The sequence below is a fragment of the Catharus ustulatus genome, chromosome 1 (genome assembly GCF_009819885.2).
Source record: "Catharus ustulatus isolate bCatUst1 chromosome 1, bCatUst1.pri.v2, whole genome shotgun sequence".
Classification (NCBI taxonomy): Eukaryota; Metazoa; Chordata; class Aves; order Passeriformes; family Turdidae; genus Catharus; species Catharus ustulatus.
The window spans coordinates 108,190,278-108,201,952 of NC_046221.1; positions in this window are offsets into that span (position 1 = coordinate 108,190,278).

An 11,675-nucleotide genomic window follows, 5' to 3' on the forward strand; every position below is an offset into this window, starting at 1 on the left:
AACCCTTCTTTTTATTAAAATATTTCAGATACATCTGTACTGCACTAAATCCTGTGCTGCTATTTGGCATGAACTGTATCTTCAGACTGTTCTGCAGAGCTAAACTGTGCCAAGACTGAAGTATTGATTGCTACTTATTGTACACGGCATACTAATAAACCCCAGCTTGGTGTCCTGGCCAGCCATATAATGTATACATAGCCCTGGAGGAATTGCTTGTGCATTTTAATAGCGCTGTCCTAATGGAACAAGGCACTAACAAGTACCTTTCAGGATCCTGTGAGATGGAGGAATGGATCCAGCTGAGCCATTAGCATACACACAGTGAGCAAAAGCAACCGGCTGCCACGTCTTCAGTTCAGCTCATGATGCTGGAACAGGGATGATTCCATCTGGGCTGGAGGCTGCAACCAATAGAAAGAAAGAAGCTTAAACAGACAGAGGTTAAATTTCTCTGCAGTCCTATATGAAGGACAGACTTTATATTGCAGTGTTCATATCACTTTTCATATAATTTTTTATCCTATATTTTAGCATGCTATAACTCTTTTTATCCCAGAGCATTATCATTCTAACTGATCCTAAGCTTTCAGGGACAATTCAAAAGAAGTGTTATTGCACACTAAATTCTAAAATTATACCTATGTGCTTATGTGGAGACTGACTCATAAATCTGTAAATAGAGAGACCTTGCTGTTAGATCACCCTGTCTCTATGCAAATGCTGATTTTAAAAAATAAATAATATATTTTCTATAGTTTATGGTTGGACTTGTTGTTAGAGATCTTTTCCAGCCTAAATGATTCTCTGATTCTGTGGCTGCGTGGTTCTGTATGCATCCTGTACTTGAGCATGTACCAGCAAGGATTTGATAGCATCCTCTCATTTTCGTATGAAAAGCCTTCCAGGCCTGGAGCAGCCTCTCTCAGTCTTTATCCTGGTATTAGTTGAGGTCTTTTCTGGTGGAAGTACCTGGGGTTGGTCTGCACAGTAGCTGTGGAAGAAAATGACCAAATATTAGTGGGAAATTCCTGTTCATTTTTCTCGTTAGCAGTCAGCAATAAGTGATGAGGTGAAGGAAGCCCAGAGGATGATTCAGTAAATATAAAGGACTGTCTCTCAGAAAGCAGAGCAGAAGTGGACTGAGTAGGAATTATGAGGAAGAGAGATTTGTATTTGATGGAAGAAGACAAGGAATGAATGGGGAATGAATGGAAAGAGGAACATGAAATAATCAAGAACTGAGCTAAAAGTCCCAGCTGGGGTCTTTCTACCTGTGCAAGTAGTCAGAAGGTGGGGCTCTTCTGGAGGTAGAATTTCACAGTCTTGGCGTCTTAGGGTAATGAGGGCAATCAGCAGTACCATACTGGTAAGAACAGAGTATTAACTGAGTGCCACAAAATCTGCTTTGAAAAAAACTTATACTGGAAGTTATGTTCTTTCAGGCTTTGGAAAAAAACCTTGAGAGAAATTTCAGCTTAATACTAGAGTAACATACATGAAAACAAGGTTGCAGAAACCCATTTACATACTGACTGTGAAGTAGGTTGTTATGATCGTGTTATATCTGCTTCTGTTGATTATTCCCTGGCATTATTTTTTCTGAAATGTCACCATAAACACAACCATAACAACCCTTCTGGCTGTGGGAGGCTGTTTGGGATGCTTGACTCAGGAGTATCTATAGTTAACCAGAGTATAAGCTACTTAATAGTAAAATATTTCTGGGAGCAGAAAACTGCATAAGGATTCTATTAATGATTTGGAAAACATGAAGTGGTGTTTTTGTGTAATGGGCACTGAACTGAAGTGTCTTGCCTTGCTCTGTGCACTGTAGCACTTCTGTTCTGGGGTCACTAGTAATTAAGTCACAGAAAACAGAACAATGCCAGAGAACATTTCTTGTCAGTGAGATTTGGTCTTTTATGCTCTTATAGATGTAAAATACTCCCTGTCACAGTGGTGATCCAGGCTAACTAGCATTTCCCCTCCCCACCCCATTCCTAAGTATCTTTGGCAGGAACATTCCCAACAGGACTACCCTGCTTCAAGGGCTCTCCCTCTTGGAGTGTGTGGGTGCAGTCACTCCAGTTGTGTTGCCAGAGGATGGTCCTGGGGACACGTCTCTGCTCCTGGAGATGCATCCTGGCTGGAGTAACCTTACCAGTTCGTTTATTTTGGTGCACTGGCACTCCTTTTAAATCAAGAGCAGCTTAAATGTATGGGTGATATTAGCAGTGGTAATTCTAGTCCATTTGTTCATGTGAGCAGGTGTCAGACTCATTAAGGCCTCAGTGCACGTACTCACCACAATGCACACAGATGGATGTGGAAGGTACCCAGCAATTAGGCTGGTGCAGAATTAAATGAAGCTGCTTGACCGCTGTGTACATGCTGAGATAAAAGACAGTCCAAAATAGTTCTTTAATGTCCTGTTCTTAATATTTTATTTCCATAAAATGCCTAAAATTATTTTATTTAGGAGAGCTGGTACCTTTGCGTAGGAAAAGTGAACATTCAGTGCTATAAATAATAAAGCTATGTATAATGTTAAAATGCTCTGCATGTGTCAGGTTGCTAAACCCTGCAAAGCTGCTGTGAGGAAGGACAGTATTTCTGAGGAGTATTTCTAGATGCAGGCAACAAAGCTGAAAAGTCCCAAACAATTTAAAATCGGTAGGGAAGTTAAAGCCTTTAGTCCTGACATTGAACCCTACTTTACCCTGAAAAGTAACCTTCTTTCATGGGCAATCCTAATCCAGAGCTTCTTCCTCTGATACGCAGCTTTGCAGGCTGGAGGATGGTAAAGTTTGTGCAAAGAGCTCTAATAAAGGTGGTTTGAGATGGTACAACTGCAGGAGCAGGTGTGGTTTTTTGGGTCAGTGCTTTATCACAGAATTTTGTTGTTGTTTTTTTGCTCCCTTTATCACATTTTCAGGACCTGGTAAATGCAGCAGAAGATTTTCTACTGCCCATCACTACAATCAACAACAAAGCTGATTATTAATTATTAAGACTGTACTTTGGTTTGGGAGCTGTACTGTTTTGAAGTACTATGTGTTCTTGTAAATCTTAGTCAAATAAGCATTCTGAAAAGATTAAACTGAAGCTTTTGAATTTTTATGCTGGAAATTGATTTTCTTAAAGGGTATTCACAGGCTCTTGTCCTGGTATAAATTTCCAGCTTTGATCTTGCCAAAAGAAATACCATGTTTTATTTCAGGTACAGTGGGAGTGAGATCCTTAATGAAGTGCAGCCAGTGTAAGGAAAGATTAACAAAGGGATTGATGAAGAGGCATTCTAAAAAAAGTTATATAAGGCTTGTTCTGTGGATTTATCTTTTTTTAATATTATACAATCCTGATAGCCCTGGGAAGCAGTAATTTTCTCGAGACCACCTGCATATTATGCAGTTGCTTCACTGATTTCAGGGTGCTGCTTACTCATCCAAAGGCCTTGTGAATTCAGAGGGAGACTGTGGATTATGGTCATTTCATCCAGGGTCTGTGAAAATTATTGCAAGCAATGCTGGTGGGCAAATGTCCATTGCTAACTGAGTCCATTGGCTTTTTCCACCTTGGCAATGAGCAGAAGGTCACCAGTTGCAGATCCATCTATCTATCTATCCAACCTCAGATGGACAAGGGTGCTTGAAACAGAAATAACAGAGCTTTAAAAAGGCAGAAGAAAAGGTCAAAGGGTTATAAAGACACTGTGAGGGCTGCCCAGACCAGGCTTGATCCTCAGGAGCACCTGGACAATTTTGCTGCGGCAGGGGAAAGGAGGGGGTGCTGCTGAAAATAGAGTGAGTCTCCTGCCTTTGAGATGACCAAATATTTTCCTCTTGTACTACTGTCCTTGCAGACTACAGGAAGCCTGCCAGGGAGGCCCTGGATGAAGTTGCCTTCCAGAGTTCCCAATATTTGCTCAGGAAACGTTCTGAGGTACTTCAAGGTCTTCCATTCTGTTGACTTTTGGCATCTCATGGCCGCTGAGGAGGCAAAAAGTTTTGCAATCATTTGTGTGTAGGCAGGTGTGCCTGTCCTCTTGCAACTGCTTTGTTGTGGAGATTATTTACACATCTGATAAAAGTGGAACCTGAACTTTTTTACAATACCAGTCCACCAGCAGACACTCATATGAGAACTACATTTATGGCAAGTTTTATTCTTTTTTTGTTCCATCTGCAAACTGTATTCATTTCTTTTACTTACACATAGAGATATGTAACATTCTTCATCCTAAAATGTCTTATTTTTGAGGTTTTGGGTGTGTTCTCCAGGCATACAATATGATTTGTTTGTTTACAAGTGGGAGAACACACGGTGTGATTTACCATGGCATTGTGTCCCAAGGAGTACAACATCACTTAGAGAAAAACCTTAGATAAGATTTTAATAATCAAATTTAATCATAAACAGGCTTTTTACTAAGGACCTTTTACCACGAGTAGTCTTTCCCTTAGGATCTTAGGCTATAGAAGAGGAGGGACCCCTCTGTTTATTAAGCCTAGGCCTCTGCTTTATTGTGCAAACTTGCCGCATAATACCATGCCCAAAATTTAATCAAATAGTGCTTCTCATGCAAATAGCATCGAGTGCAGTTGGAACACACAGGAATATAGGATGGATCTGAGCCTTAATCTTTCCATGAGTGTTTAACATAACAAAAGCAAACTGGTTGAGTAAGCTGATGGAGAAGCATGTGTTTAGTGAGAAGGGAGACAAAGAGCAAAGTCTTCCAGCACACAGTGTGATTCTGCACCATTCAGCAGATCAGCTCCAGTTCATGAAGACAGAGTACCTCCTACTTTACTGAGTCTAAAACTGATTTTAAAAGAAATGCTTATAGTACATGATTGTATTACATACAGAACGACTCTTCTTATAGGAAAGGTCTAAAACAGATAGCTTGAAAATGTATCTTCAAAGTGAGAGTATATGTTTCACTGGGAGAGGGAGCAATTTTTTCTGAGAGGTATTTCACTGAAAAGCGTGAAATGGGAGTTTCTGATGCAGATAGATTACTCTTTGAAGAAATTGCTAAATGTACACAGGATTGAAATTGAAGTTTGGGAAGCTCAGATAGAGGGGTGTTTTAGTTAGATCATGGTGGTTTCATGTCTTTTTGTTAAATATTACATGTTGAGCTATAGGAACCAATTCATGCTGAATCATACTGCTATTGTACAAAAACTGTTCGTTTTAGCAAAATAAAGTGCTGAGCCTGTATTGTTAAATTAGTTGAGCCATTATTGAATGCAATGACAGTGAACTTGAGAGATTTCTCAGCCTGCTGGCTTAGCTCTGTATTTCTATGTCACTAGAAATTATAAACCAGATTGTCCTTTGCACTAAGGTCACTGACTTTTACTGTGTGGGAATGCCCAGCCAGCACAAACATCTCCACGTAACACTGTGCCGTGCTCTTTTTGAACAAGTTTATTAGCCTGGCCAAAAAGTTTTGCTTCCAGCTCTAAACTGGCTCCCCATGCAGCAGCTAAGGTGCACCTGCACTGCGCTGCTTTGTGCTGCGTAAACATGGCTCAAGCGTAATCTGAACTGAAAACTGAACTAAAATCATGTTTTGAAAATCCGTATACTCTTAAGGCCTATATAAACATATTCTGCTGAATTCGAAGTTTTCTTCTGTCTCTGTTGGATCTCTCTTGCTGAAGCAGACTAAAGCAGTGTAAAATAGTTTTAAAGCTACACATGCACACATACACTCACACTTTAAACTCTGCATTTTTTTACTTAGAGTGTGTTTTTAAACCAGTTTAGTTAAATGGCTACAATCTTTGTGTTTTGACAGGCAGAGAGATCTTGGTGCTTTGAAGTTAGCTGGACCTTTGCCAATGTAGTCAGGATTATTTAAGATCTTTATGCTGTGCCAGGGTTTGGAAGTGCAGTATGGAGAAAAGTTACAGTCTCAAAAGATTATCTGTAAACTGAAAGCAGGGTTTGAATGAACATTATCAACAAGCAACTTGTGTCTTTACAGTAATTAAAATTTGTAATAAAAGGGTGCTCTCATTTTGGAATTCACAAAGTCATTAAACTGCTTCAAGTGCTTCTTCCCTGTGATATTTATAAATTCCTAAAAGAGAACTAAAAAAATCTAAACCCCAAACCTCATGAAAATTAAAACAGTCAAACTTAATGGGAAAAAAACGGTCCAGAACAAAGTAAGCCATCTGCCAGTAAATCATTGATCTGGACACGGATAAACCACAGGGCAAGAATAAAATATTCATAGTAATTAGTGGGATAGACAGAATAGAAACCTCTTCTTTGCACTTGCCGTTGTTATGGTGATTCTTCCTCCAAACACTCTCTCCTCCCCCCAAATGACATTGGCTCTCTCCGTGCCTTTCCATCTGGCTCTTGCTTTCTTGTTTATCCCAATGAAATTAGCTCGACTGCTCATTTGTCACCTTGGAGGTGTATTCACTGTGAACATGTGCCGTGCGAGGGAGCAGGACAAGCAGATGGTGCTTGAGACGAGATAAACAGACAGATGCATTAAAGAGACAGTAAAATTGTTGGTATGAAATTGTGTCTGGAAGATGATGAATTGGGTTTGTGTTTGGTAAGGCACAGCCAAGTCTCGCATGCAAAGGAGCATCATTCCCTCATCCTTGTTTTCTTTTTGGCTGCTGGCACACACTGTGAGCTCTCCAAATTGCTGAAGCTCCTGGATAAGAAGAATCAGGGATACTGTGTTTCAGAGAGCACACTGAGGTTTCATGTGAATTGCTGGAAAATGTGACACATTTTCTTGTCTGCTTCTCTTTAACAAAATTAAAAACACAGCTCCATCAATGTGGGCAAATAATTTCTGGTTTTAATGAGTGCTCTTTTCCTAGAAGTAGCTCAAATCAGAGTGCCATTTAGGATATCTATGGTGTCTTATTTATGTCTAATAAGTGTGTGTACAGAAAAGATGGTAATTTCATGATATCTTCATTAAAGTGCATTAAATGCAGAGTTGGTCTGAATTTATGTCAGGGATCTAAATCTCTTGTCCAGAAAGGTACAACGAGAGTTATCCTAGAAAACTGGCGTCAAATTAAGGACAGCAGCAGAGGGACAGCCTAGGTGCAGACAGACCAGGGAAATAAGAGGCACAGTCTATAAAAATGTAACCTAGTTGGACTTCTCTGCTAGGTCCCAACCAATCTTTTGGCCAAAAGAGATTTTTTAAGATAATGAGTATGACATGCTTACATGTGTGACACAGGAAAATTGGCGACAAAAGTGGGATAATGTTTACTTTCAGAAATTAGCAGTACATTTATCTACTTACTGAGGTCAGATTTCTGTTTCCTGTTGGATACTGAGGCCCAACAGCTAACAAACCTTGCTCCATGGAGATCTTCCAGCAAGGTTGCCAAGGTGCAGCTGTCCACACTTATACACAAAGAGTCACACATATACACATAGCCTGGATTAATGAAAAACCAACTGTTTGAAGAGGCTGATGGTGGCAAGGAAGGTCATTTCCAGTCCCTGTGTGCTGCCAGGAGGGAGGGATGGGCTGGAGCTGGAACAGGAATGTATGGAGGGGAAAAAAAAGAGGAGGCAGTGAACTTGAGTACAACACAAGTGTGGGATGAGCTGTGCATCTCAGATAAGGAGCACGAGGAGAGGAGAGGAGAGGAGAGGAGAGGAGAGGAGAGGAGAGGAGAGGAGAGGAGAGGAGAGGAGAGGAGAGGAGAGGAGAGGAGAGGAGAGGAGAGGAGAGGAGAGGAGAGGAGAGGAGAGGAGAGGAGAGGAGAGGAGAGGAGAGGAGAGGAGAGGAGAGATAAAAAGAATGAAATATGAAGTGGATTTAGAAACCACTGTGGGTGTTGGTGAGAAAGAAGATTACTTATAGGATTTCCTACACTACTGGAGAAAAGGTGGGACTGGGGACCAGTTGGTAAAAGTGAGTCTTTTTAGGACTGGCTCACAGAATAGTTAGTGATGATCCTGGACTGCAAAGCAAGCAAGTGTTTTCTTTATTCATCACACATGTATGATCAGTCCTGCTTCATAAATGAAAAAATGCTGTCTAGGATCAGTAGCTGACAATACAGATAAAATATCTCAGCTATAATTTTCATTTAAACTGTCATTTCTTGCCTGTGACCATTGGCATAATTCAATATACTCCAAAAACTCCAGGAAGTTCAGGAGTCTCAGAAACTGATGGGAGACTGTAGCTCACTCACTTCCCATGCTAAGAACCAGAGTCTGTGTGTGCCATTCTCCAGGGCTGGCACTGCAGTCAGCACAGGGACAAGACCATAGCCAGGATGGGAGCACACTTTTGAAAATGAGAATCCTTGTCTTGGCTTTTTTTGCTCTTTGACACTGCCTCAGAAGGTCTGCCCAGAGCCAAGTTACAGCAGCCTCTGCATGCTCTCCAGACCACAGAAGTTTTAGATGGGGACTTTGTTTTCCATAGGCTAGGAATGCTAATCCTGTGTGCTCTTCAGAGCAGCATGTGCTCAGGATACAAGAGAAATTCCACATGAATAGTCTCATTTAATCTTCATTTGTCATCTCAGGGATAAGTATATGCTGCTTCTCTGACCTCTAGCGTGGCACAAAAAGCGCAGACTAAAGATAGTTGAACTTTTATCCCTGTGGCTGATTTCTTTCCTGTGTTTGTTTCAGATTTCAGGGAACTAAGGTGAATTTGTCCATATTTGAACCATACTGTTTTGTTTCCCTGTCACGAAATAGATTCCCTGTTGATTTTGTACTGGAGATAAAAGGTTTTGCTGCAGGAGGCATGGCTGTGTTCATCTCACTTGCAAAATGTATCTCAGTTTCATAGAACAAAAATAACTGATGCAGACAGGAATTGGATAGACTTGATCTAGGGCTAATCCATTGGTTCAGAGACAGCCCTTAGTACCCTGGACACCTTGACCATCAGGTGGGTTATTTTTGATCTCAAATCATTGTTGTGTAATTCCAGCATGTCTCACTCACATCCTGGTGTATGAGGATATTCAACAAAATGATGTACCTCAGTCACTCATGCTATAAGGCATGGGTTGCCTCCCATGTTAGAGCAAGATCTACAATTGAAGGGCAGAGTCCAGTTTCCCATCAGAAGCCCCTGGGAACTGGGTTAGGCTCTGTGCTCCTCATCCTCTCTCTGTGTTTTGAAAATGGAGCACAGAAAGTCCTGTCTCCTTGAGAGGCTCTGCTTTAGTTCAGGGCTGGTGTTTGCGCTACGCTCCTGACACCACCCTTGCCAAGGGGAAGAACTGAAGGGAATCTCCCCCTTCTCTCCAGTTTTGCAGAGAAACTTTGTTTGTGAAAAACATTTCAGGACCAAGTTAAGAGCTGCTGAGCTAAGAGTTTTGATTTGAAGATGTATGAGAACAAACCTACCTCTGGGTAACCAGAAAAGGTATGTTTAAAACTCATAGGCCATAGCTGAATTGTTTGGGATTGTTTGAGATTGTAAGTGAATGATGGGAGGCCAGTGTGCTTCAGACATCTGGCATGCAAAAGAAAAAAAGGAAGCTCAGTAAGTTAAATCCAAAGTTTGTTTTAAAATGCAAATGTAGTCAAGCTCTCTTGAAATTCCAGTTTGTCCTTTTCTGTTAAGGGAGTGGCATATAGAGATGTTTTTCATAAATTGCATACACTGATTTTCTTTGTAAAACAGAGATTAAAACAGTTAGAAGAAAGAATGCTGTATACTAAAGGGAACTGCATGTAACACAGCTGCCTAAGTGGGTTTACTGGTTCACAAAGAGCAAGTAAGGTCACCTAGCACTCAGGCAATCCAAAGCACTGGACAGCGAGTGTATCATGTTGATGCATTCCATTTTAGAAGTAAAACGACGGAGTTGTATTTGTCTGTTTTTCTTAAGGAATCACAAGAACATAGTAAATGGGATGGAAAGGAGCAAGAAAATGTTCAGGAAGAGCATTCCTTTGATCACAGTTTGCTGCAGGGTTTAAAATTATATCCAGGATTTCCAATATTCTATCAGATCTTCCAGGAGAAAGAGACCTCATATTTAAAATGAATTTCCATATTTGTATATAAATGCATAAATACCTCTGGCTATGGCCAATATGTAAACCATTTCAGTTTAGAATTTAGAATCTTAGTCTCCAATAAACTAGAAATTACTATATCTTCAGTTAAAGAGATTTTAACATGCTAAACTGTTAGGTCTGATGCAAGACAGAAGTGTTAGTTACTTCATAAAAACAGGTAAAGCTTCATCAGGGAAGGCAGATGAGGTGCTTCCCTTTACCCTACTGAGGATCCTCAAGGACAGTGTAGCATCCTTACCATGGTGCAATGGTCCCACTTCTTTATGCCAAACAGAACAAGAAATACTTTCGGTGCAACTAAGGTGAATCTTATTTAATATATTTTACCCTTGGTAGTATGAAGTAGAGGACCAATATAATTATAAGCATGAGAAATGAAGCTGTTTTTTATCCATCCCATTTCAGGAGAAAACAAACCCTTGCAAAACAAAATTCCTTGAGGAATATTGCCTACCTTGAGGAGCACCAGCATTCAAATAACCAATGATTCAACTTTCAAATCAACAATTTTCATTGCAACAGGAAGGGCCCCAGGAAACTCATGTCTTATTTTCCTGTTACTATATATCATGCGGGATTCCATATCAGGAATAGTTAGTTGTGCACACACAGATAGTGTGGAGTCAAAGAAAAGTCCATTGGCCAAGACTTAATCCAAACTTTTGCATGTTCTGTCTCTCCCATAAAGGGAATGGTTTGTTTCAGTGTCTTTAACTTGGCTGAGTATGTGATGAAACCTATGATGGAAGGCTGTGTCCTGCGATAATTCTACTCCTCCTGATGTTAAACAGATTGTTCCATTCTCCTAGTTGCTGAAAACTCAATGGGAAGAAAGGGTATTTGGTTTAAAATCTGACATTTAAGACCCTGACGTTCATCAGGTGCAAGATCATTCTTCTACTGGTGTGTTACTTTTCCATAAATTGCATGCCAAGTTGAATTTGCTATGTGAGTGTGAAAACCAAGAGGATGTGGAGAACTTTGTACTGGGGATAGCAGAGCCACGGAACAGCCTAATATAACAGGCCCAGGGGTCAGAGTCACATCCTCTTGTCATCCACAATTTGCATGTCTTCCTAACCTTTTCATCTTCTGAAGAGAGAACTGACAACATCTGGCAATTGCTGGGGAACACGAATTTTGTCACATCAGATAAGACAGTTTATCTGTTTGCAACCAGCCAGTGCCTCTGCAACACTTGCAACACTATGTCAGCTCTTGAACAGCATCCCAGACCTCATGCATCAGAGGCTGGGAGTCTTCTGTGAGGCCTCTATGGAATCTGACGAAATGGTGAGATCTTTATTGGCATTGTTGAGAGGTGACAGACTCTCACAAACCATCCCAGTGATTTCAGCTGTTGAATAGCTGCTCAGTGTTGTCACAAAAAGCTTCCAGTTTCACATTTTTTGCAGGTTGCTGCATTTCAAATCTTCCAGGTGAGTTTGTATAGTGGTGCTGTTCTGACAGCTCTCCATGGAACAAACAGAAAGAACAAAATGGACAACCCTGAGGCATATGAGTATTTTTAGACTGTTTGATCAAGGGCTTACAGCTGCAGTTCCTTACAGCACTGCCAAATCACCCAAAAGATGGGAATG